Below are 26,208 nucleotides of genomic sequence, written 5' to 3' on the forward strand. Positions count from 1 at the left end.
TGGTGATTGGAGCAGATTTCAATGGACATGTTGGGGAAGGGAATAAAGAGGATGAGGAGGTGATGGGGAGGTACGGTCTCTGGGAAATGTGGAAGGGCAAATGGTGGTAGAGTTTGCAAAAAGAATGGAAATGGCAGTGGTAAACACGTATTTCAAGAAGAAGGAGGAACACAGGGTGACATACAAGAGAAGAGGAAAGTGCACACAGGTGGATTACATCTTAAGTAGGAGATGCAACCTGAAAGAGATTAGTGACTGTAAGGTTGTGGCAGGGGAGAGTGTAGCTCGACAGCATCGATTGGTGGTCTGTAGGATGACTTTAGAGGTGAGGTTGAGGAAGAGAGTGAGGGCTGAACCAAGGACCAGATGGTGGAAGCTGAAGGAGGAAGACTGTTGCGTGAAATTTAGGGAGGAGGTGAGACAGGCGTTGGATGGTGGTAAAGATGGGTGGGATGATTGGGCAACGACAGCAGAAGTTGTGAGGGAGATAGCTAGGAAGGTACTTGGTGTGACATCTGGACAGAGGAAGGAAGATAAGGAGACTTGGTGGTGGAATGAGGAAGTACAGGAAAGTATAAGGAAGAAGGGGTTGGCGAAAAAGAAGTGGGATAGTCAGAGAGATGAAGAAAGTCGGCAGGAGTACAAGGAGTGGCGTCGAAAAGCAAAAAGAGAGGTGGCTAAGGCCAAGGAAAAGGCATATGACGAGCTGTATGAGAAGTTGGATACAAAAGAAGGGGAAAAGGATTTATACCGATTGGCAAGACAGAGGGACCGAGCTGGGAAGGATGTGCTGCAGGTTAGGGTGATAAAGGACGCAAATGGGAATGTGCTGACGAGCGAGGAGAGTGTGTTGAGAAGGTGGATGGAGTACTTTGAGGAGCTGATGAATGAAGAAAATGAGAGAGAGAGAAGGTTGGAAGAGGTGGAGATAGTGAATCTGGAAGTGGGGTGGATCAGTAAGGATGAAGTGAGGACTGCTATGAAGAAGATGAAAAGTGGAAAGGCGGTTGGCCCAGATGGTATACCAGTGGAGGCATGGAAGTGCTTCGGAGAGATGGCAGTGGGGTTGTTAACCAGATTGTTTAATAAAGTCTTGGAAAGTGAGAGGATGCCGGAGGAGTGGAGATTAAGTGTACTGGTTCCGATTTTCAAGAATAAGGGTGATGTGCAGAGCTGTGGAAATTACAGAGGGATAAAGTTGTTAAGCCACACCATGAAGTTGTGGGAAAGAGTAGTGGAAGCTCGGTTGAGAGGAGAGGTGATGATCTGTGAGCAGCAATATGGGTTTATGCCAGGAAAGAGCACCACTGATGCGATGTTTGCTTTGAGAATGTTGATGGAGAAGTATAGGGAAGGCCAGAAGGAGTTACATTGTGTGTTTGTGGATTTAGAGAAAGCTTATGATAGGGTGCCAAGAGAGGAGTTGTGGCATTGTATGAGGAAGTCGGGAGTGGTGGAGAAGTATGTGAGGATCGTGCAGGATATGTATGAGGATAGTGTGACAGCGGTGAGGTGTGCGGTAGGAATGACGGACCGGTTTAAGGTTAAAGTGGGATTGCACCAAGGATCGACTCTGAGCCCTTTCCTGTTTGCAATGGTGATGGACAGGTTGACGGACGAGATCAGACTGGAGTCTCCATGGACCATGATGTTCGCGGATGACATCATGATCTGTCGGGAGAGTAGGGAGCAGTCTGAATCGAGCCTTGAGAGGTGGAGGTACGCACTGGAGAGAAGGGGAATGTTAGTCAGTAGGAGTAAGACGGAGTACATGTGCGTAAATGAGAGGGAGGGTGGTGGTATGGTGCAGTTGCAAGGAGTTGAGGTGGGGAAGGTGGATTGGTTTAAATACTTGGGATCAACTGTCCAAAGTAACGGAGAGTGTGGGAGAGAAGTGAAAAAGAGAGTGCAGGCAGGATGGAGTGGGTGGAGAAGAGTTGCAGGAGTGATTTGTGACAGAAGGGTAGCTGCAAGAGTGAAGGGGAAAGTATACAAGAGGGTAGTGAGACCAGCTATGTTGTATGGTTTGGAGGCGGTGGCGCTAACAAAAAGACAGGAAGCAGAGCTGGAGGTGGCAGAGTTAAAGATGCTGCGATTCTCGTTGGGAGTGACGAGGATGGATAGGATAAGAAATGAGTGTATTAGAGGGACAGCGCAGGTAGGACGGTTTGGAAACAAAGTGAGAGAGGCGAGATTGAGATGGTTTGGACATGGGCACAGGAGGGAAACGGAGTATATCGGGAGAAGGATGTTGAAGATGGAGCCGCCAGGCAGGAGGAGAAGAGGAAGGCCAAAGAAGAGGTTCATGGATGCGGTGAGGGCGGACATGCGGGTGGTTGGAGTGTCAATGGAAGATGTGGAGGATAGAGCGAAATGGAGACGGTTGGTCCGCTGTGGCGACCCCTAACGGGAGCAAGCCGAAAGAGGAAGAAGAAGAAGATATTTATATATATATATATATTTATATATATATATATTTATATATATATATACATATTTTTTTTTTTGTTTGTTTTTTTAAATATATTTATATATATATATATATATATATATGTATCTATATTTATATATATATATATATATATATATATATATATATATTTATATATATCTAAATATATATCAAACCTACCTGGACGATGTGCTCATTGCGAACATTGCCCAAGTGCTGACGAAGCTAGAAGCGTGCGGCCTGCGCTTGAACAGAGACAAGTGCGCGTTCTTCAAGCAGCGCTTGGAATACCTCGGGCACGTCATCACGCTGGAGGGGCTGTTGAAAAGCCTTCGGAAGGTGGAGGAGATTCAGCACATGCCACCGCCTCGCGACAAGACGCAGCTGCGCTCGTTCATTGGTATGGCCGAGTATTACCAAAGGTTCATGCGCGGGCTCAGCTCACAGCTTGCGCCGTTAACGCGGTTGCTCAGGAAGGACGAGCGCTGGGCCTGGGGGCCTGCACACCAGGCGGCATTCGACCGCGTCAAGCGGCTGCTCACAGAGGATACAGTCCTCTTGCACTACGAGCCTGCGCATCTGCTCTTCTTGGCATGCGACATCTCTGTATATGGCATCGGGGCAGTGCTCTCTCACAGGATGGACGATGGTTCCGAGCGGCCTGTTTGTTTTGCATCCCGGACCCTGTCCGCAGCAGAGCGGGAATATGCCCAGATCGAGCGCGAGGCTCTCAGCCTCGTCTGGGGTGTGCGGAGGTTTCATCAATACCTACTGGGGAGGAATTTCACTTTGCAGACGGATCACAAACCACTTTAATTCATCCTGAGACCCGAACGCGGGGTACCGGTGGTAGCAGCCGCGCAGATACAGCGGTGGTGTCTGTTTCTTGCTGCTTACTATATTCAGTTCGGAGCACCGAAAAGCATGCTAACTGCGACGGGCTCTCGTGCTTGCCTTGCGCGGAGGGTCCAGCTGCGTCTGAGTCGGCCGACCGGGTTGATGTGTTCAGGCTGGGCCAGGTCCAAAGCGGGCCGATCACGGCCAAACAGGTCGCGGTGGAATCGGCTCATGATCCAGTGCTCGCCCGTGTCGTCCAGGCGATTTCTACGGGGAATTGGAGCAATCTACCTTCAACACCGGCATTTCAGCCTTTCCCGTTGCGCGCATCGGAGCTGTCGTTGGTCCAACGGTGCGTTATGTGGGGAATGAGGGCGGTGATTCCACCGAAGTTCAGGTAGCGGTGTTTGGAAGAACTGCATGTCAGTCACCTGGGCGTCGTGAAGACCAAGAGTCTTGCTCGTAGCCTGCTGTGGTGGCCGGGGTTGGACAAAGACATTGAGCAGTTGGTTAAGCGTTGCACCACGTGCCAAACAGATGCTGATAACCCGCGTCGAGCTTCGGGACTATGGCCTACCCCAGTCAGGGCCTGGCAGAGGGTCCATGTGGATTTTATGGGGCCGGTTAATGGCAAAATGTTTTTGATTGTGATCGATGCATTCTCTAAATGGCCGGAGGTTGTAGTGATGCAGCATACAAAAGCAAACATTACAGTAAAAAAACTGCGGACAATCTTTGCTAATAAAGGATTACCCGAGGTTCTGCTCTCTGATAACGGTCTGCAGTTCATCGCGGGTGTATTGATGAGTTTATGCGTCAAAATGGTATTTGACATCTAAGGTCTGCACCGTATCATCCTGCGCATCCTGCGACGAATGGGCAGGCAGAGTCGTTTGTTCAGATGTTGGGGGGGGGGGGGGGTGTTGCACCTGTGCAGACGGTGGTCGATGTCTTTTTGCTCCAATACAGGAACGCGATTCATCCTGTCACGGGCGATTCTCCTGCCATTCGTCTCTATGGACGGGCATTGCGGTCCAGACTGGATTTGCTGCGACCTGGAGGGTCGGGGAGTGGGGCGGTGTCGCGCCCGACGCTGCTGCGTGGTTTTGATGTGGGACAGCGAGTAATGGTGCGCGATTATTTCCACGGTTCCAAATGGGTGCCGGCTGTGGTCTCTGTGGTACTGGGGCCGGCGAATTGCATGGTGCGGACTGATGGTGGGGAGATGTGGAAGCGGCACGTGGACCAAATGCATGATCGCTGTTCAGCGTCACCCCCCCCCCCCCCCGACCGTGCCGAACGATGTGGGACCCCCACCTGTGATGTCGCCGTGGCCAGACGTTGTATCGCCAGGGCCAGACGTGTCGACGCCCACGGGGTGTTCACCTGATTCAGTCCTGCTCGAGGACGACGAGCAAGCTTGTCGGCCGGGGGCGGTTGTTGTTGCGGATGGGGCAAGTCCGGCGAGGGTGTCACCTCGACCTAGCCGGGAGGTGTCTGAGCCTAGGCCGTCTGGCGTCGCTGCCCGCCCGAGGCGGATCAGGAGACGGCCGCGGTACTTGGAGGATTTTGAATGTTGATTGGTTTCGTATGGTCATGTTATAATTGTCATTTCATCATTTGAATTGTCATTTTATGAGGGGAGGAGTGTGCTGTATCACGTGATTGAGTTTTCGTGTATCATGACTCGGCCGCTAGGGGTGGCGGTGATGTACATCCGGAAGGGCAATAAAGCGGAGTTACTGCTATGCTCTCGCTCTCCATGTTCCGCTGTGCCTCGGACACCACAAAATCTGTGGTAATTACCTCCCAGTCTATCTCGGTTCGGACAATGTGAGACCAATGGAAGGAAAGGACAAACACGGACAGGTTGGAAATCAACAAATAATTTATTAATAATAATAAAAAAAGAACTTTTTTATTTTCTGAGGTAAGTAACGAATACATTTCGAAGCAAAATCAATCAAAATGCCAGGAAAGAGACAAAGAGCAGATGCTTAAGGGGGGGGGGGGGGATTTACTCAGCTAAACACAGACAAGGGTACCCAACAGATCATCCGTGGGGGTTAGGGTGGGAAGAATCGTTTGGCTCACCAGAGTAATTGTCCGTGAAGTGAAAACGTACTGTACTGAAATGAGTGCGTGCGTGTCACGTCCGTCGCCAGCACCCAGCCTTGCCATGCACCCTCTTGCGAACAGCCTTGAATGCCAGTCGATGTCTGGGAGGGCACCGAGATCATCTGTTGCGGGTTTAGACCCTGGTGCTGCGACACGGGCAGTTCGTCACACTTCACCAAGCTGGTGACGTCCAGTGACACACATGGTCAGCAATAAAGCGGAGTTACTGCTATGCTCTCGCTCTCCATGTTCCGCTGTGCCTCGGACACCACAAAATCTGTGGTAATTACCTCCCAGTCTATCTCGGTTCGGACAATGTGAGACCAATGGAAGGAAAGGACAAACACGGACAGGTTGGAAATCAACAAATAATTTATTAATAATAATAAAAAAAGAACTTTTTTATTTTCTGAGGTAAGTAACGAATACATTTCGAAGCAAAATCAATCAAAATGCCAGGAAAGAGACAAAGAGCAGATGCTTATCGGGGGGGGGGGGATTTACTCAGCTAAACACAGACAAGGGTACCCAACAGATCATCCGTGGGGGGGGGGTTAGGGTGGGAAGAATCGTTTGGCTCACCAGAGTAATTGTCCGTGAAGTGAAAACGTACTGTACTGAAATGAGTGCGTGCGTGTCACGTCCGTCGCCAGCACCCAGCCTTGCCATGCACCCTCTTGCGAACAGCCTTGAATGCCAGTCGATGTCTGGGAGGGCACCGAGATCATCTGTTGCGGGTTTAGACCCTGGTGCTGCGACACGGGCAGTTCGTCACACTTCACCAAGCTGGTGACGTCCAGTGACACACATGGTCAGTCGGTGACTGACTCGCGCCTCACACGTTGGTGACCGACCCGTGCCTCACTCGTCGGCGCTGCTCACACCACACGCTCGCTTGCTCAAGCACTGGGAAGGACGAGTTGTCTCGTTGTTGGCACTGGTCAGACACCCACACGCGCACCACACGCTCACTTGCTCACTTGTGGGCTTGCATGCTTCCTCCTCCTTTTCCTCTCTGGCTTTCTTTCTCTTTCTTCTCTCTGCCTCCTCTGACTTCTCTTGCCTCTTTTCCTCTCAATTTTCTCTCCCTTTTCCTCTCACTTCTCTCTCCTCAGAACGGACCTCCAATTCGTTTTATATCTGCGGGCCGTCTTGGCGGCGCAGTCTGCCCCCAAGCTCATCCCGCCCCACTTGCGCACGATTACCATGACGACCCGTGGGCCCTCAAAAAAGGCGGGCTTCAGAGCTGGCGAAAGAAATGTGTGGAACGTGTCTGTCGTAAAGAAAAAAAAGCTTCTCATAAGAGAGGGGAACTATCCTTTACCCTTCTCAACGCATCACATTTAAAATCCCATTAGACATGGGGATGGGGCTAATCTGAACATGCATTAAAGGAAATAACTATCTGAGGACCTGGATGTGTGGATGCATTCATCAGACCGGATTTTGAAATCCGTAACACTACCTCTTTCCCAATCCCAGACTCGTCCCAAGTCGTCCAACAGCTGGTGACATCGGTTTAAAAAAAAAAAAAAATTACAACATTGCAATTAGCACTTCCGTGAGACATGCAGGTGAAGTTAACCCTACATATTACATTTTAACTCCACCCTTTAGTGTGTGCTACAATTTAAATGAGATATTGTTATAGATCCGGCGGTGGGGGGCTTCGCACCCCACTCTTGACAGACCAATGTTGAAGATTCGGCGTCACTTATCAGCACCGCCGTCTCAGGGGTTAAAGCGCCGGCTGACTCGTCACAGGTCTCGGGTTACGCGCCTCAGATCACGATACCAAAATACACCTGTGCCTTGCCAGTTGGGGAAATAGACCCCGGTAACAGACTGGGTTTGTCAGAGACCGAGCGAAGTCTGCCAGTCCGTAACCATTTTGGTTTTAAATACAAATCGAGCGAATTGTTTCTCAGCACGGCACGAATAAACTCAATGCGGCAACTTTCATATGAATCGGCCAGATTTATTGGGGACACATCGGGGAACACGACACAAGAAAAACATTCACGGACGTTATAATTAATCTATAACCCACTCTTAACTCGGGAGCTATAGATTACGGGTTTCGAAGGGAACCCGAGCGAGATAAACCTAAGACAACATGCAAACAACATGCAGACAAGACACAGAGTACTTGGTGATGCCTCATGGACGAGGGGAAAGTGTCAAAGGCACGAATGCAGCTCGTGATAAGCCGATGTCAACGAATTCGAGCGCCCAATCTCGAACACGCCGCGTGGAAAGATGGCAGCGTCGTCCTTTTGCCGCACCGCTCACGCACCAGCCTCATCGCGTTCAGCTCCCGTAAGGTTGACGGCACAAGAGCGAAAGATCCACGGTGTGCTCCAGCTGGCTTTTCACAAGGTCCAGCAAACAAATCCAGGCCTGGCCTGCTCACCAGACTCGGCCAAATCGGGGTGTTGGGCTCCACAGGCGGATCGATGGGATTACAAGACTTGTCGAGTCGTGCAGTGAGTAGGGACAGTCAGAGACTCCGTCACTGGACTCCGGATGAACCTGTCGATGACCTCCTCATAAAAGTCGATCGCCGACTCCCCTCATGCAGTTCCTCCTGCCTTCCTGGGGCTCCCTCTTCTCACGAAAGCCGATCCCAGACTCACCAGGCAGCCAGTTTCTTTTTACAGCCCATCGCAGACTCCCACTAGCCGTTTCTCATCCAGCAGAAGGCAGACTGACCTCATGCAGTTCCTCTTGCCATTTTCACGAAGCAGATCGCAGACAGACACAGCCATCCCTTATACAGCCGATCGCGACTCGACACTCAGGCAGTTACTCCCTTGCCTTCCCGGAGCTCGCTTTGGACACTCCCCCGGGGACCCATGATTGGTCCATCGCTCGAGATTGCAGCTGCCCTCCACCAATCGGTTGCCGACACGTCTCGCCGACTGACACTCTCAGAGCACTGGGCGGGGCTAATTCGGAGAGGGGAATGAAAAAGAAGCAAGGCGCCTCCCGGTCCACCACCACTGTACAAACACTGGACAGCCTGCTACAACTCCCGACACACATGTAACGTTCAATTACCGAACAACCTGGCTAAACATGCAAATAAGGGGGGGATCGGGCTAATCCTATATTTAAGAACACATTAAGGGCCATTTCGCCAAACACTACCCCCACCTTTCTCCCGAGGCTCTCCCGAGCCTCCATCTGGGGCAGCCCATGGTAATGGCCCTGTCTAACGTACAGCACAAATCTCCCATTTACTCTAACCCACAATATGGGAGCACTTAACTCCAAAAACAAAAGTGTCACAGTAACATTGGCATGTCCCTATCCTAGTGTGTAGGGTCACCAATCGAACAAACAAATTCACACTATGCACGCTACTTAACATTCTAATTATGGATTTGAACGGGAGGACATTCAATTTTACTTTTAACACGACATTTACATAGGAGCAGAACATTCAAAGGTTCAAAGTTCTTTAACGTATTCGCTCCTTCATGCCCCCTCCCGGTAGTATTGTGTATTCACCCCTGAGGGTTTCCTCACTTGGTGGCCTGATTGGCCTCTCACCAGGTGAGTTCAGTCAGCCCAGTGGCCTAATCTCACAAAGAGTTCTTCGGCCCACTGAGCCCACAAAATGGCATGAATCTTCAGCCCATATGGCCTACTCACAAGTAGCAGCAGGCAACAAGCCCTGCATTGGACAGCTGGTGGCACAGCAATGGTGGCACGGTGATATCGATGGTAAGCAAATGCAGTTTGGAGGCGTTCTTTAGGACGCAAGTGGGTGTGATGACCTCAGACCAGGTGAGATGGAGTGTACCCTTAACCTTCCTTGCCTGACTTGCTTTGGCAGGACTTGTTTTGGTATGGTCTTCTAAATAAGTTCTTTCTTTTTTTTCTTTCTTTCTCTTTTTTTTTTTCTTTACAGACAGGATGGTGTGTTTCTTACTCAAACGTTATCTTAGTGGGTGTGTGCTCATGACATACTGGTGGCCTCTCTCGCACTAGGAGAGGGTGACCTAGCCTGGCCCTCGTTAAAAAATTTTCCCATCAACATTACTCGTACCAGGTGTCACACATGAATGGTGCGGAGGAGAGTCCATCGAACCTAACCATTTACTTTTAGCTCTAAACAATGAAACAAACCCTGCTATGGCGAGAATGATACAAATGACCCATTTTTCCTGACCTGGCACAATGTTCCATTCTTTTAAACCTGGGCAAGGCCCTTATTTGTCTTTTTTCATTTGGTGGTGCTCGGCATAACTCGCTGGCTGGGGAGCGTGACTACTACTAGGCCTCTTTGCCTGCTTCCAATCGGGGGTGGAGGACACCCAGCGACCTCGGGGTTCACCTGAGCATGCTTCTGGTGCTCCTAACTAAGAGGTGGCTCTCAAGCCCCCATACTGTGCTCTCCTGGCACGAACCCCTACTGTGCCCTCCTGGCACCTCTGACAGCCTTCACTCACCTGCCAGGAACCCCCAAAGCCCTGGTGCCCTCTCTCTTGACTCACCAAATTCCAATACCATGTCACACTCCCAGCCAGTACCACCATGCCTTGGCCTGCACCTACCCCTAGCAGTCTGCCTGCACAATGGAACAGCAGCCACAATCCATGTCAAATCCTCTAAGTCCCCCTAACTTACACTAACTTGGTAAAGAGACTCCTACAGACAGGGTACGTTGTTCGCACTCACTCTCCTCATTTGCACAACCACGCCATTCACCCAAACACTTTAGTCATTCATTCCACAGTGCCGCACACCCAGTCCACAACACCATCCAACACCTTTCACGTTTATGTGAAAACAAAAACACACCAGTCCCTCGGATCCCACTTGGTCATCAAATTTAACTGATACACTTTTTTTTATCAAACCCCAATCAATCTGTCACGACGTCCGTCGTCCGCTGGCCTCCTCCATGCTGCCCTAATCGTTTATTTCCAACAATTTAAACAAAACATCAAAATCTCTTCACAAGTCCCATGGACCTCTGCATGGTTCTAACCAGGCATTTCAGTCTTTCCTCAAACAAGTCACACTTTGTCATCCACTTGTTTCAGGTGTGTTTAACGCTCTTCCTATAATGTCTCCACCACTTTTTTCTAGGAATCACCCGAATCCACTCGTGCCACTTATCCCTTCTATCATCTCTCAATTTGCAATCACTTTCATTACAATTTTCAATCAAAATTCCTTGCATCCCCATATGGCCTGCTTCTTTGGCTCATTGGAAGGGGAGTGAGGGAACGAATCCCTCAGTACCCATTACATGACCCCGCCGCCTTTCTGCCACGGCTCAAAGGGGTAATGCCTCAATGGGGGCTGTGATCTACCCCCTCCTTTTCTTCAGGGTTCGCGGAAGTCAGGTGAACCCCAATCGGTGGAACGGCCTCCCCCTCTTCTCCATAACTCCCTGAAGACAGACAAACCCCACTCAGCTAGCCAAACCCTTCGTGTGCTCAGAAAGGTTTGAAGACCAAGTGACACACGCCAGTGCCATTTGCTACTCATCTGCGCTCTACCCCAAAGTTCCTGTTATGTGAGGCTGAAAGAGAAATTAAAATCCAATTTCTAAAGCCTGCTCCTGGACGCATCACCTCAAACTCTGTAAGAACCCATGCGGAGTTGTCCATTATGGTTTTTGTCCCCTGTGTCGTCCCGTGATGGTGGCATTTCTATTTCCCCTCGGAGCTCAAACCTATTTCCCATGTCACCACTCATTCCACGCTCGCTCAGAACTCCCACACTCAGCAGGCTGCACACATTCCAAGGTTATGTGTTGACCTTCCACACATTCAACCTTGCCTCCGTACTGACGAACTGCTTTGTACTCCAGGGTTACATTCCCGAACGCCGCGTGAGTACCCACACACGTTTCGGCCTCGGCAGCACATACCGGTGCTGTAATCTGGAGTGTGGACTCACAGCATTCACTCACAGGCATTCCACACACACATTCAGGGGTCACGCATACGTGCACCCCATCGGGCGGAGTCTCTTCGTTAACATAAAATTAAATTTCTCCCTTAAGCTCATCGTCCGCACCATGTATGCATGTACCCACGTACCTGCTTCGTTCCAGAGTCACCTCTGTCCGGTCGCTTCTCTCCAGCAGTTTGCTCATCGGTTCGCCACACTCCTCTGGGGCTGTCAGCTCCACATGCTGGACCTGCTAAAAATGTATCTCACTCATCAACAACCCCGCATGCTCCCTCAATGTCTCAATCACCAGGGTTTGCTCTAATTGTGGTGTCATCCGACGAGTGATGTCAATCGAGTCCCACACCACTAACATTCCTCCCTGTGGTGATGTCACACATCCCATATTATTGTGCTGTTCTACTTCCTGGCTCCATTTTCCTTTCACTTCGAGTCGTTCTTCCTCTCTGAGCCTTTTGAGTTGTTCGTTATCTTTCCGGAGTTTTTCCATCTCCGTGGACTCCAACGTTGCTCTCTCCTTTAGTTGGTTAATTTCAAATTCATACTGTTTTTGTTTTCTACCCCACCGTCTCTCTTGTTCTTCATTCTCCAATCTCATCGTTTCTTTCAATTGGCTGATTTTCTTTTCCTGTTTCATTTGTCGTTCTTTCACGATCTCCGCGTACTTCAACCTTGCTTTCTCCTTAAGTTGTTCTTGTCCTTCTCTTTGTTTCCTCTCCCACTGTCTCTATTGTTCTTCCTTCTTCAATCTCATTATTTCCTTCAATTGGTTGATCTCTCTTTCCTGCTTCATTTGTTGTTCTTTCACTACTCTTTCTTGCATCTCATTCTTTATTCTTGCCTTGGCTTCCAACTGTTCGATCTGCACAGTGTGCTTCCTTAACGTTTCATTCTCCGTTCTCTTTCTTTCCTCTCTTAACATCCTCAGCTCGTTTTGTAATTCCGTCTCTTTGTTTTGGTGTTTCCGTAACTCAGAAGCTTTTTCCCATAATTCCTTCCTCATCTCCGTACCTCTTTCGCATGCTTCCCTCCTCATGTCGTCCATTCTCTTACCGTATTCCTTCAGTTTTTTTTTTAGATATTTCTCTCCTCTTTTTATCTTCTGTTCTCAGCTTCCTCTTATCTGATCGCCTGATCTTACCTTTTTCTTCAGTTATTGCAATTTCAAATCGTGTTTCCATTTTTCCTTTTTTAGCTTTGTTTTCCATTCTTCTTCCCAGTTCTCTCTATTCCAGGAGTTACTAATTTGCTCTTCCTCTATTCTTTCCTTCAGTTCGCTCTTCTCTTGTTCCAACTCATGGGTACTCAACTCTACTTTCCTTATTTCTCCCTGTAGTTCTTCGAACTGTCTTGACTTTTCCAACAATTCTTCCTTCCTTTGCTCTAGAGATTTCTCTCCTCTTTTTATCTTCTGTTCGAGGCTTTCTCTTATCTGATTGCCTGATCTTACCTCTTCCTTCAGTTGTTTCAATTCCAAATCGTGTTCAAATTTTTGCTTTTCTAGCTTTGTTTTCCATTCTTCCTCCAAGCTCTTCCTATCCTGGGAGATACCAATCTGCTCTTGCTCTTTTCCTCTGTTCAGTTCGCTCCTCTCGAGTTCCAACAACTCACGGGTAAACCACTCTACTTTAATCATTTCTCTAAATAGTACCTCGACTGTGTTTGGCTTGGTCCTCTTCCAGCTCCCGAATTTGTTTCGGTTCATCGGCCATTTGTTGTAATTGTTGTACCCCCTCATACATATCATTTTTCTGAACCTCGTCTGCGTGCCGTTGTGCCTCGTCCAATTTAATTTGTACCTCCTTTATAAAATTCTCATAACGCCTCACCTGTTCCAAGGCATCCCCCAATTGTGTCTGAAGCTTGCCAATGTACACGTAGTCGTCCTGCCTTGTCCACCATGGCGCATACCGTGACCACGTGGTTTGAACCGGTGGGGGGAGCCCCCGCCTCGTGTTGTGCTGTTCGTTGTGCTATAACCAGCCCCCTCCCGCTTCGTGTCGCGCCGATATGTAGCCCCGCCGCCATTTTGCGACTCCATTTTCTTTATAATTTCCAAGTTTTACACCCGATCCGCTCAAAATCAAATCAAATTTGTGAGCATCTTTTTTTTTGGGGGGGGGGGGTTCTCCCGCCTATTGTAACCAATGTTTGCGGTGCGAAATGCACCACAGGTCCAAATATCCCGCTCCTGACTCCAGTGTTGAGGATTCAGCGGTGGCGGGATTCTCACCCGACTCTTGGCGCCACCCTCACCACCGCCGTCTCCGGGGTTTATAATGCCGGCTGGCTTGGCACAGGCCTCGGGTCACGTGTCTTCAATCGCAATACCAATGTACCCCTGGACCTTACCACTTGGAGAAATAGACCCCGGTTACAGACTGGTTTTGTCAGATGCCGAGCGTTTTCTGCCAGTCTGTAACCATTTTGGTTTTATATACCAATCGAACGGATCATTCCTCGACGCGACACAAATTAATCCACGGCGGCAACTTCTTATGAATCAGCCAGATTTATTGGGGAACATCGGGGAACACAACACAAGCAAAACATTCACGACAATGTGTAAATTAATCTGCAACCCGTTCTTAACTAGGGAACGACGGATTATGGGTTTCGAGGGGGTCCCTACTGAGATAAGCCTTAAACGACATGCAGACAAGACATAGGCAGCATGCAGACAAGACAGAGTACTTGGTGATGTTTCATGGACGAGAGGAAAATGTCAAAAGCACGAATGTCACTCGTAACAAGCAGATGTCCACGGATTCGAGCCCCCCAGCTCGAGCACGCCGCGTGTCAAAATTGCGCTCGCCCTCCTTTGTCGCACCGCACGCGGCCTCCGCACGCTCACACCCTGCGTAAGGTCGACAGCACAAGACCAGCAGATCGACGGTGGGCTCCATCTGGTTTCTCACAAGGTCCAGCATACAAGTCCAGGCCTGGCCTGTTCACCAGACAAGGCCAAATTGAGGTGCCGGGCTCCGGCAGGCCGGGTCCGTTGCATTCCAAGACGTCGTCGAGCCGTGAGGTGAGTAGGGACAGTCAGAGGCTCCATCGTTAGACGCAGGTTGAACCTGTCGATGACGTCCTCTCGAAGCCGACTCCAGACTCACACAGCAGCCAGGTCCTCTCCCTCAGAATCACCGCTGGCTTTTCTTCTTCTGCTCGCCTCGAGCCCACAACCCAACTCCGTCCTCTCAGTTTTTTCCCGGTGCATGCTCGCCTCGAAACCGACTGCAGTTTTTGTACCTCTCACAAAAACTGAACTACTCCCAGAAGTCTCCATTCGCTGCCCACCGGCTGCTCCCCTTTTCGAAGCCGACAAACTCCTCCCCCCAGCTCCACCTCCCTCTCCAGGCCACACCCCCTCAGCCAACTGGGCGGGGCCTCTCGTCTGGAGAGGGGAAGGAAGAAGAGGAAGCTCTCAGTACACCACCACTGTACGAACGATAAACATGCATCCTACACCTCCCAACACACATGTAACATCCATTTACCGAACAGTCTGGCTTAACATGCATTTAATGGGGATCTGGGCTAATCCTATATTTCGTAGCCTACAATGGGCTATTTCCGCAACAATATATATATATATATATATATATATATATATATATATATATATATATATATATGTATATATATATATATGTCCTAGAAAATCATCTTTTTTGTCATATAAATGTGGTGAATATAACTCATTGCGATGTTTGCAATAAGGACAACAAATATTACAAACACTTTTAATCATACAAACTCAATATATTTCAACTAATCCAAACATTCGAGCAAGAAAAACAACATTGTGATATATGCTCAAATGACTTGTTAAAACGTAGTTATGAGACATCTTCAATCATGCAAACAAACAAAAAAAAAAAACTCAGAAGATACAGCCAGGTTTGTGATTGAAAAAAAACTGATAGAGCATTTAAAGATCTTATAAAAAATAAGAATTTTTAGGGTTAAAGAGCCAGAACCAAAATCGGAAGCTGAAGCAATTGTGAAAGTTAGTTTGGTTGTTGAAATTTTAATTATCAAGAGCATGAGGGAATTTAATACTGTTGAATTATATATGGAAGTAAAATTATATTTGACAAAAGAAGACAATGAAAGAAACGAGTTGAAAGAAGAAACACCTTGTATAAGTACAAACCCTCATTTAATTTCTTCATTTTAAGGTTTCCAAGATTGTAATGTTTATGATAAACTTCAGGAAGTATGAAATAGATGTTGATGATAACACAGAAGGAACTGGATTTAATGTTGGAAAAATCATTTTCTTAGATATACACATCTTGAAATCGGATCCTCTTCAAGCTTCTTCCATTATTGATTTGCCAAAGTAATAAAACTTTTTAAAGCAGTTGTTAATGTTCAAAACTATGACAACAAATGCTTCCTCTGGGCTGTTATTGCTCACTTACACCACCCCCCCCCCCACAATGGAAATGGGAACGAATATGAATATGGCATTATAAAAAATATGAAAATACTTTAAATGTTAAAGGATTCGAATTTTCAATGAAGTTAAAGGAGCTCTCTAATTTTGAGAAAATGAACAATCTCTCTATTACTGTGGATGGTCTAACAGAAACAAAGAAAGTTCAAATATTACATATTTCAAATAACTATACAAATGATGAAATACAGATTGATCTTCTGTACGATAGCTCAGAGGAAAATTTCACATTATGCTTACATCAAAAATTTATCAACATTGACAACTTCTCAAGCATACAATCGAACTAATAAGACATATCCCTGTAAGGGATGTCTCAACTTTTCACACAAAAGAAAGATCAGAACCAATCAACTGTAATCAATATACCAAAAGTGGGTTCAGTGGTAGATTTCTATGATATAAATAAATCCATAAAGCATCCATTTGTGGTATATGCCGACTTTGAACGCATTCTCAAAAAGATAGACACTACTTCTCCAAATCCAAATCAATCCAACACCAAGCCATATTAAAAGCATACTCCTTGTGGGTTCTGTTATTATATCAAATCATCTGTTGGAGACCAATATAATGAATTAGAAATGTACAAAGGAGAAGACACCCCTCAATCATTTGTAAAACAATTAGAAAAACATTGTATTCAACTAACAGAAGTAATGAAAAAAACCTATAAACCAATGAAATTAATACAAGATGAGAAAGAAAAGTTTAAGAACTCTTCTAAGAAGTTTAAGAACAAAAAACATTTGTTTTCTTTGTCAAGATTTTAATCAGGAAAGAACCAAAAGTTGGAGACCATTGTCATCTTAGTGGTAAATACAGAGGACCTGCTCATCAAAGTTGTAATCTCAATTTTAAACTCCCTACTTTGAGTCCGGTCTTTCTTTACAACGCCAATGATGACACACATTTATTCATAAACAAACTTTCAAAGACACCTGAGGACCTATCTCTCATTCCTACCACAGAACAGAAGTTCATCTCATTTACAAAATCAATCCCAACAACTCACAAAACGAAACTAATATTAGATTTCTACATTCATGCAAATTTATGCCAAATAATTTATCCACATTAGCATCGTCTTAAAGCATATTCAAATCTCCAAAATAATTTCCTAAATGAAGAGGAAACAAACCTAGTGTCAGCTGAAGCAAGCACAGTTTAGCTATCACGAAAGGGTGTTTACCCAATATGACAATGTGGACAACTTTGGAAGATTCGAGAAACAACTCCCTTCAAAAGAATGCTTCAACAATCAGCTGAATAAAACTCACATCAGTAATGGAGACGATCAACATGCACAAAATATCTGGGAAAAAAAAATTTAACATTAAAAAAATCTCGGTGAATATCATGACTTGTATCTTAAGATTGATGTTTTGTTATTAGCCGATGTATTTGAAGCATTCAGAAATGTCCGTCAGAATACAAATTTATATGGATTATACCCTGTTCATTATTATACAGCTCTGAGTCCAGCTTGGAGTGCAATGCTAAAGATGACTAAACAACCTCTCAAATTAATTTCTGATGTAGATATGTTGTTGATCAGTTGACAGAGAAAGTTAAAAGAGGAGGAATATCACAAGTCTGTTCAAAAAGATATGCTAAAGCAAACAATAAATATCTCTGATGATGATGCTTTGAAAGATAGTTCTTATTTGATGCATTATGATGCTAACAATCTTTATGGATATGCAATGTCTCAAGCTCTACCATATGGAGGCTTCAAATAGGTACAGGAGAAGAATTATGAATGAATATTTTAAAATATTATTATCTCTACTCAGAAAGAATTGGATGAAGCAAAAGTTCTACATTACTTTGAAGTGGATTTAAAATATCCTGAAGAAGTCCACAATGCTCACAAAGACTTACCCTATCCTCCCAATGAAGAAAAACGAAGAAAACAATTGCTCAGCAATCATCAATCATTTCTTACTGGCTCTTTTCAAGCATGTACACAAACAGAAAAGCTTTGAACTACATTATATGATAAAGACAATTATGTATTACACCAAAGAAGCCTGAGGCAATATATAGCAGCTGGATTGAGAATAAAGAAAATACAGAGTTCCAAATTTTAATCAGTCGTTGGTTAAAATATACCTATTTTGTTAAAATATATATTTAGGAGAAGCAGAAGGCATTTATTCAGTTTAAAATAACTGGGCTGGAGTTAGATTTATATCACTATCGAAGTAAACAGAGGCTAGTTAAGAAAATAACTCGGCAATCCAAAAGAGAGTATGAGAAGGACATGGCTGAGAATATTAAACATAATAGCAAAGCATTATTTAAGTATATCAGGGGAAAAGAACAGATTAGGACCAGTGTGGGCCCATTGAGGAATAGCACCGGGAGAGTGGCTAGTGATGAAAGTGAGATGGCAGGCTTATTACACAGGTATTTTTCTTCAACTTTTACACAAGAACAGTCAGGAGAATTGCCAATAGCTGAGAGTATCGATCAAGGAGGTGAGGAAGGACTTTTACAGAAGATACAGGTTGGAGTGGAGGAAGTAAAGGAACAGCTAAGTAATCTAAGAGTAGATAACGCTCCAGGTCCAGATAATATGCAATTGAGAGTATTGATGTCGGTGGCTGAACAGGTAAGCGAGATGTTAACGGATATTTTCAACAGCTCACTGGAGTCAGGACAGGAACCGGAGGATTGGAGAGTAGCAAATGTAACACCATTATTTAAGAAAGGATCCAGAGAAGAATTGGGAAACTATAGACCTGTTAGTTTGACTTCAGTTGTGGGGAGGTGTTGGAGATATTAATTAAGGACCAGATGTGGAACCATTTAAACAAATGCAAACTAATTAAAGGTAGCCAGCATGGGTTTACCAAAGGTAGTTCCTGTTTAACAAATCTTTTAGAGGTCTATGAAGTAGTGTCTGATTGGATGGATGAGGGAAAGGCAGTGGATATAGTATATCTAAACTTAAAGAACGCATTTGATGAGGTATCACATCGGAGGTTAGCCAAAGTGAGGACTTGTGGAGTGGCTGGTCAGGTAGCTAATTGGATTGCAAACTGGCTTTGTGGTAGGAAGCAAAGAGTGTCCGAGTGGGAGGATGTCTTGCTGGGAGGATGTAAGTAGTGCGGTACCTCAGGGATCAGTACTCAGACCATTACTAATCATTATTTACATCAACAATTTGGATAATGGGGTAAAGAGTAAGCTTTCCAAATTTGCAGATGACACAAAGCTGGAGGTAAGGTAGATAGCAGAGGGGGTGTTGATCAGATTCAGGAAAGTATTTATACTTGCATAGATTAGGCAAGAGATTAGCAGATGGAATTTGACCTGAGCAAATGTAAGGTGTTGGGAATGGGGAAGAACAATGAAAATAGAGATTACAGGATGCAAGGGGTAATTTTGGAGCGTGTCACACAGGAGAAGAATCTGGGGATGGTCATAGATATGGGAGGTAAGCAGGCAGTAAAATGTAAAGTAAATAGGGTTTTCGATTGTATTCGGAGAGGGATCATTTATAAATCACGAGGTGGTGTTAACATTGTATAGGAATTAGGTGAGGATACTGTGTGCAGCTTTGGTGACCACAACTTTGGAAGGACGTAGCTGCCATGGAGTGGGTTCAGTGCAGGGCTGCTGGATTTATTCCAGGCCGAGCTAGACTCAGCTATGAGGAGCGGCTGAAGACGACAGGGCTTTATCCACGAGAAAAGAGGCGGTTACGAGGAGATATGATAGAGATGTTTAAGATAATGAAAGGTGTAGAAAAAACAAGTACAGGTGAATTATTCAACAGACTAGACAGTGACAGGACATGGGGCCTGAGAGTAAAATAGAGGAGGGTTAAGACAGTAGCAAGGCAAGGGACTTTTACTCAGAGAGTAGATAATGCATGGAATGGTCTCCCTGGAAAGGTAGTGGCAGCAGAAAAAGTTGACAAGTTTAAATTAGAATGAGATAGGTACCTAGAAGTTATGGAGATCGAGGGGTCGAGGGATGTTGGCAGGACTTTTAGGGAGCTTGAGCATTGATGGGTGATTGTGTGCATGTGCACAGAGTGCTGTTGGGGTCTCGTCAAAGGGGTGTTGTGTGGTTGATGTGTTTTTTTTTAACCTAGCCCATACATCCTCCCATGAAAAGAAGGAAAAAAATAAATAATAATAATAAACACCATAAAACAAAAAACAACAAAACACTCGATTAAAATAATAATAATAATAATAATAATAATAATAATTTGCATTTTCTTACTGCAACACTGAAGGTGAAGGAGATTATGTTTTCACCTCTGTCTGTGTTTGTTATTTGCAAAATCGAAGTTTTTTCAAGTATATTGGTCAGTTGATTTTGTAATTCTGTCTGTGTGTTTATCTGTCAATCGCCTACAGGTCACAATTTTAAACCAATCTTCACCATGACTATGAGCAAAAGAGTTTATCATGAGCAAAAAGCATATTGTTTAGGGCAAAAGGTCAACAATAGGCCAAAGGTCAAAAATGTCAACTTTCTAAAATTCTCAATTTTCATCCGATTGACGAGAAATTTGAAGAGCATTTGCCAATTTGGTCACTGAATTCAACCACCAATTATTTTTAAGGTCAAAATAAGCCAAAAGGTCAACATTGGCCGGATTTCTAAAAGTCCATTTTCATCTGATTGACTTGAAATTTGAGGAGTTGCATATTTGGTCATTAAATTCAACCACCAATTATTTTTGAGGTCAAATTTGTTTTCTAGATTTTGCAAATATCATGCTCTGCATGACTTCGTCGTCTTGTTATTCTGTCTGTCAATCGCCTGCAGGTCACAATTCTAAACCGATCGTCATGAAAAACTTTACTAAGTTGAAGAGGTAGTATTGTTACAAATTTGGAAGCTTATGCACTCAGCATTCAGTCCCTATAGATCAGTTATATCAGTAAGTATGTGTTTATAGTTAGGGTCCCATCCCTAGTCTAATGGGAATTAAATGTTCATGCGCTGCAGAGTTATTTTGATAGTCAGGGTTTTCTTTTACATTTTTACATCACCAACAATTACAACACCTTCACTCCATCCTGACGCCATAACGCTCGTGGTGGGTGGAGTTCAAGAGGACCTGACGTCTCTCTCGTCCAATCCGGGGGATGCGAGTGAGGTTGCCGTCGGTCGGCCAATGAGCGCAGCCCACGCAGGACAATGTTACTCTCTCTGCTTGAGAGGCGGTCCGCCGTGGCGGCCGCCACGCCCCCCCCCCCCGGTCTAATCAGCAGACTTGGCACCCCTTTTGGCTAATCAAGGGGGCGACGAGCGCATTTTGCATGCCAAAACCGTCCAGAGAGCGGGTCCATGGCAGGCGGCTCCTCCCCTCTGGAGAAGGGGTGAATAATAGTTTGGCGCAATCCGACAGAAGTCTTCGGAGTTGAGTTGGTTTTTGGTCTGCCGGATCGCCTGACCTTGTCTGCTGGTGCTCGCTGCTTCATTCGCGCTCGCGCTGGTTGGCGTTCGCCGTTCATTCTCCGTCCTGGGCACTCAGGGTGGCATCATGATTGGCGGGTCGACAGAGAAGAGATTGGTCCCGTGTGCTCGAGCGCGTTTTCAGTCTGGTCTGCGTCAGGCTGCACCCCGCGGATCCGAGGCGTCTCGTCCGGCGCAGTACGTCAAGCGATCGGCCAACTCAACATGGGAGGTCACCCCGTCTCGCCTCCTCTGGATTCAGCTGCCCTTGTCCGTCTTTTGGCGACTGGATCTCCGGGTAGGGGTGGACGTCCAGCCGCGCGCTCGCGACCAGGTAGCCAGCCGTCCTGACTCCCAGCCGAACTATCCTCCTTGGCTGGAAAGCCGAATAAAGACCGTTGAGGTCCATCTTCTTTGGGTATTTGTGTGTGCATGTGTGTTTCCTTGGGCCTCGTCTGTAAGTAGGAAGTGTTAAGTGCTTTCGCTTGTACATGATTGCATTGCTTTGTCGGTTTAACTCTACTCTTTGTGTTCCCCTCCCTGCCTATTGTAAATAAATATCCATTTTGTTGAATGTACCAGCTCGTCCTTGTCCTTTCCTTCATTGGTTCGCCACGGTGCGTGTTGGTGGATTGAAAAGGCCGTTGCTGCCGTAGTTGTGCATTTGGACCGATGGGACCTCGGTAACCATCCACTCGGGTTACGCACGGGTCGAGCACGGCAACGGCTCGTCCCGTTCGAGCTCCGTCGAGGGTGTAAATTCATCGGTAGCTCGTCACATGGGTATCTAGGTATTTTGAAGTTTGGCAAATAACCCTGTACCACGTGGCTGAATTATTGACAATTCATGGCCCTGCAAGGGACCCGTACCTTCGGAGTTTTTTTTTTTTTTTTTTTTTGTATACCTTGGTCGAGGCTCGTATGAGAGCTAACACACAACTCACAGCAAGGAGGCATGAGACAAGAGGGGCGGGAGTGGAAGGGACAAAACAGTGGGGAACAGACACATTAGGTGAACTGTGGAAGGGAGAGGGATGGGGATGGGACGGGGAACATGGCGAAGAGAAGATGGACATTACAGGGACTTTCAGGAAGGAAAGCAGGAGAATTGAAGGAAGTGGGCTTGGGTGGATTATCGGGGGTAGAAAAGATCGAGGATTTGGATGGGGGAAGATAAGAGGTGGTGGTGAACAGCTGTTTTGAAAGCCTGGAGGGAAGAATGGGAAAGAATAGAGTGAGGAAGTTTATTCCAAAGGCGGGAAAAAAGAGGAATGAAAGAGTGAAGATGAGCAGTGATTCGTGATTTTGGTAGTTTTACCAGAAGGGGGTTGTTGGCGGACCTTGAGCGCCCTGTGGAAATGTGGTTGGGACAAATCGCAGAGAGAGCAGGGGGGCAAGGCTGGAGAGGAGTCGGTAGAAGACAGAAAGACCACCGACCAACCAGCGGTGATTGAGTGAGAGGCCCAAAGACTCAGCTTCATTGCGGGAGATGCCAATGATCTTAAAAGCCCTGGTTTCGACAGCGTGAAGCCGAGAAAGGTGGGAGGCAGGAGCACCAGCCCAGAGGGGAGAGCAGTACTCCATCAGGCTACGGACAAAAGCTTTGTAAGTAGTCAGGAGCTCAAGAGGGCCGAGGAAGGACTTTGCACGACGGAGGATTCCCAGTCGGCGACTGGCTTTTGAGGCAAGGTTGGAAATGTGACTTTCCCAGGAAAGGTCATGGCAGATAGTGAGACCCAGAAGCTTGAAAGAAAAGACTTCTTCCAGAGGATTGTTGAGAAAGTGGATGGGGGGGTTTTCTAAACGGTCCTTTCGAAGAGACATAGTGAGAGTGTGAGATTTGTGTGGATTGAAAGACATGTTCCACGTGTTGGACCAGTTTGTGATTTTATCCAGATCTGCAGTGAGCGAAGAAGCTGCTGCTTGCCGGTCTGAGGGATGACAGATGGTACGGCAGAGGGTGGAGTCATCGGCAAAGAGAAATAGAGGATTTTCCAGAGAGTCCGAGAGATCATTGATGAAAACCAGAAAAAGAACAGGGCCCAGAACGCTACCTTGAGGAACTCCAGCCTGCACAGGAAGAGGGGATGAAAGAACTCCATTTAGGGCCACACGTTGACTGCGACAGGAGAGGAAGTCTGCGAGTCATGAGTGGAGATGGCCTTGAATACCATGGGAAGAGAGTTTGGTGAGTAGGGCAGGGTGCCAGACTGTGTCAAAAGCACGTGATATGTCCAGGGATACGGCTCGGATTTCCTGTCTGGCATTGAGGACCTCCATCCATTGATGGGAGAGCAGTAGCAGCATATCCAGGGTAGAGTGACCTGGTCTGAAACCAAATTGATGATTGGAAATCAAGCCATTGGAGAAGAGGAAGGATTTCATGTCTGAAGCGATGATGGATTCCATAACCTTGCTGATGATTGGGAGAAGGCTGATTGGTCTGTAGTTACAGGGATCTGTTTTTGCACCTTTTTATGCAGGGCAGTGATGTTAGCAGATTTCCAAGCAGATGGCAGATGACCTTGGGAAAATGAGAGGGTGAATAGAACAGAGAGAGGGTGAGCAAGAGCAGAAGAGCAGGCTTTGAGGACACGTGGGCTGATGCCGTCTGGACCGGTTGCAGAATCTGACTCGAGGTTTGAAAGCAAGCTCTCCACCTTGTCAGGAGAAAAGGATACAGAGTCCAGGGACAGTTGGGTGCGACTGGGTAAAGTGGGTAGAGATAGTGATGGGTTTGGGACACAAGATTTAGCTGCAAACACCGAGTTTAGACATTCAGCTTTATCACGTGTGGAATCAGCAGTGCGGCCATTTGAGGTAAGGGAGGGGATGGAGGGGGAACATACACCAGAAACAGATTTGATTAAACGCCACCAGGATTTTGAGGAGGGAGAGAGGTTTGAGAGTTCAGACTTGAGATGAGAAAGATGTTGTTTTCTGGCTCTCCTGAGGGTAGATACACACTTGTTCCGAGCTTTGTGGAAAGAACTGAGATTGCCCTCAGTTGGGTTTGCTTTCCATGAGGCAAAGGCAAGTTGTTTCAGGACAACTGCCTCGCCACAAGCTTCAGTAAACCAAGGGCGGGAGGAAGGGTAAGACAACTGAACACGAGAGGGGATAAATCTGTGCATGAGGGAGAGCAAGTTTCTTTGAAAGAATTCCCAGGATGAGTTGATGTTTGAGAAAGTAGTGATAGGAGACCAGTCTGTAAGTTTGAAGGCTGCTCGGAGACCCTGCCAGTCGGCTTGAGTGAAATGCCAGACTCGACGGCGGTGAGGTGGTTCTCTGATAACAGCCAGAGAGATGTCCACTTTAACAAGGACGTGGTCAGAAGAACCAATTGGAGCGAAGGAAGAGCAGCAGATATTGTCAGGGATCTCGTCAGGGATATTGTCACGATCTCAAAAAAGGTGTGGACCGATTCGGATGAAACTTGATGGACAGTTATCGGAAAGGTACGATCTAGATTCCGGGTGTTTGGTGGAGCCGACTCTACTGCTCCATATAGGGGTCATGCTCGCCGCCGATACCCGGCCCACAACAGTATCACCTGAGAAGCCTCTCAATTTTGAGGTCAATGTCATTTTGAGGTGAAATTTCTAAAATAATTTTTCATCTGAAAAAGTCAATTTACATCCCATTAACTTGAAAATTAAACATCAATGGCAGTCCATCACTTAATTGAGAAAGCAACAATTTTTGAGGTCAAAGGTCAACTCAAGGTCATACTTTTAAAATCATCAAATTTCATCTGAAAAATTGTCAATTTTCATCCGATTAACCAGAATATTAAGCAATTGCAGAGCGCACTGAATTTTGTTTGAAACCAACTATTTTTGATGTCAAAGGTCAAACTTCTAAAACCAATTTCAATTTGAAAAATAATCATTTTTCATCCGATTGATTTGAGCTTTGATTAAGATTGTCAATTTTAATCCGAATGAAATGGACAATTTGATGTATCCATGGCAACCTTTGAAGAGGGGGGAGGGGTGGATTTTGCAAGTATCGTGCTGTACAAGACACCTTTTTCTTGTTTATCTGTTTGTGTGCAGGATATCACAAAAAGTTGAGGACGGATCAAACCAAATGAAATCTGGTGGGCAGGTTCAGTGTGTGACAGGGACGAATCGATTCGATTTTGGTGAAGATCCGAATCTGATAATTTTTAAGCGATTCTTCACCACTGAGATAGGGCTAAACCGATTTCGAGCACGATCTCAAAAAAGGTGTGGACCGATTCGGATGAAACTTGATGGACAGGTTGCGTGTGTGACAAAGAATTGATTCAATTTTGGTGAAGATCTGAATCCGGATCTGGAAAAAGATAATTATTTAATTCTCAGTGACGTTTCACCATTGACAGATCGGGCCAAAAACGATGTATAGCACGATATTTCAAAAATGTATTGGGCCCGATATGTTCTCGTGGATCAGGCGTTGCATGGTGGGGGAATGCGCTCTACCGAGTGCCCTTCAAGTTTGACATTGTTGATAAATCAGTGTGGTGCAGGAATGATGGGCTGAATGGTCTCCAACTGTATCCATTTTCCAAATGATTCCTTGTGATGCATCCATTTTGCTCACCACTTCCTCAACTTATCCAAACCTCCCTCAATCCTGTTATTGGCGTCACTCCAACCCCCCACCCCCTTCTTTCTTCTATTCCATTGCATCCTGATCCACTTTGTATTCTAGCTCTTCAACAAGCCTGAGCTTTGTACCCCCCCCCATCCCCCCCAAATAATTCTGCATTGCAATACTCAAAACTATTTTATATCTCAAGAGTGAAGTTCTTGACCTAAATGTATGAAAAAAAATACCCAGAGGTTCTTTTTATTCAATGCTATCTTCTGCTTCTGTATACCCAATCTCATTAAAATTACATCCTGCAAAGTTTTGGTTTTTTTGCACAATGCCAACCGTCGTTATATCTGGAACTGGAGTTTGCATTTAACATTTTTTTCATCCA

At 46.1% G+C, this 26,208-nt stretch overlaps 1 long non-coding RNA gene across 1 annotated transcript in view; it reads left to right on the plus strand.

The window, feature by feature from the left end:
* LOC147031502 (uncharacterized) overlaps positions 1-26,208 on the plus strand; it is a 566,858-nt gene that overhangs the window by 246,630 nt on the left and 294,020 nt on the right. The window lies entirely within an intron of this gene.

This window comes from Eptatretus burgeri, chromosome 2 (assembly GCF_056783735.1).
Source record: "Eptatretus burgeri isolate ZD-2024b chromosome 2, Ebu_testis_v1, whole genome shotgun sequence".
NCBI lineage: Eukaryota > Metazoa > Chordata > Myxini > Myxiniformes > Myxinidae > Eptatretus > Eptatretus burgeri.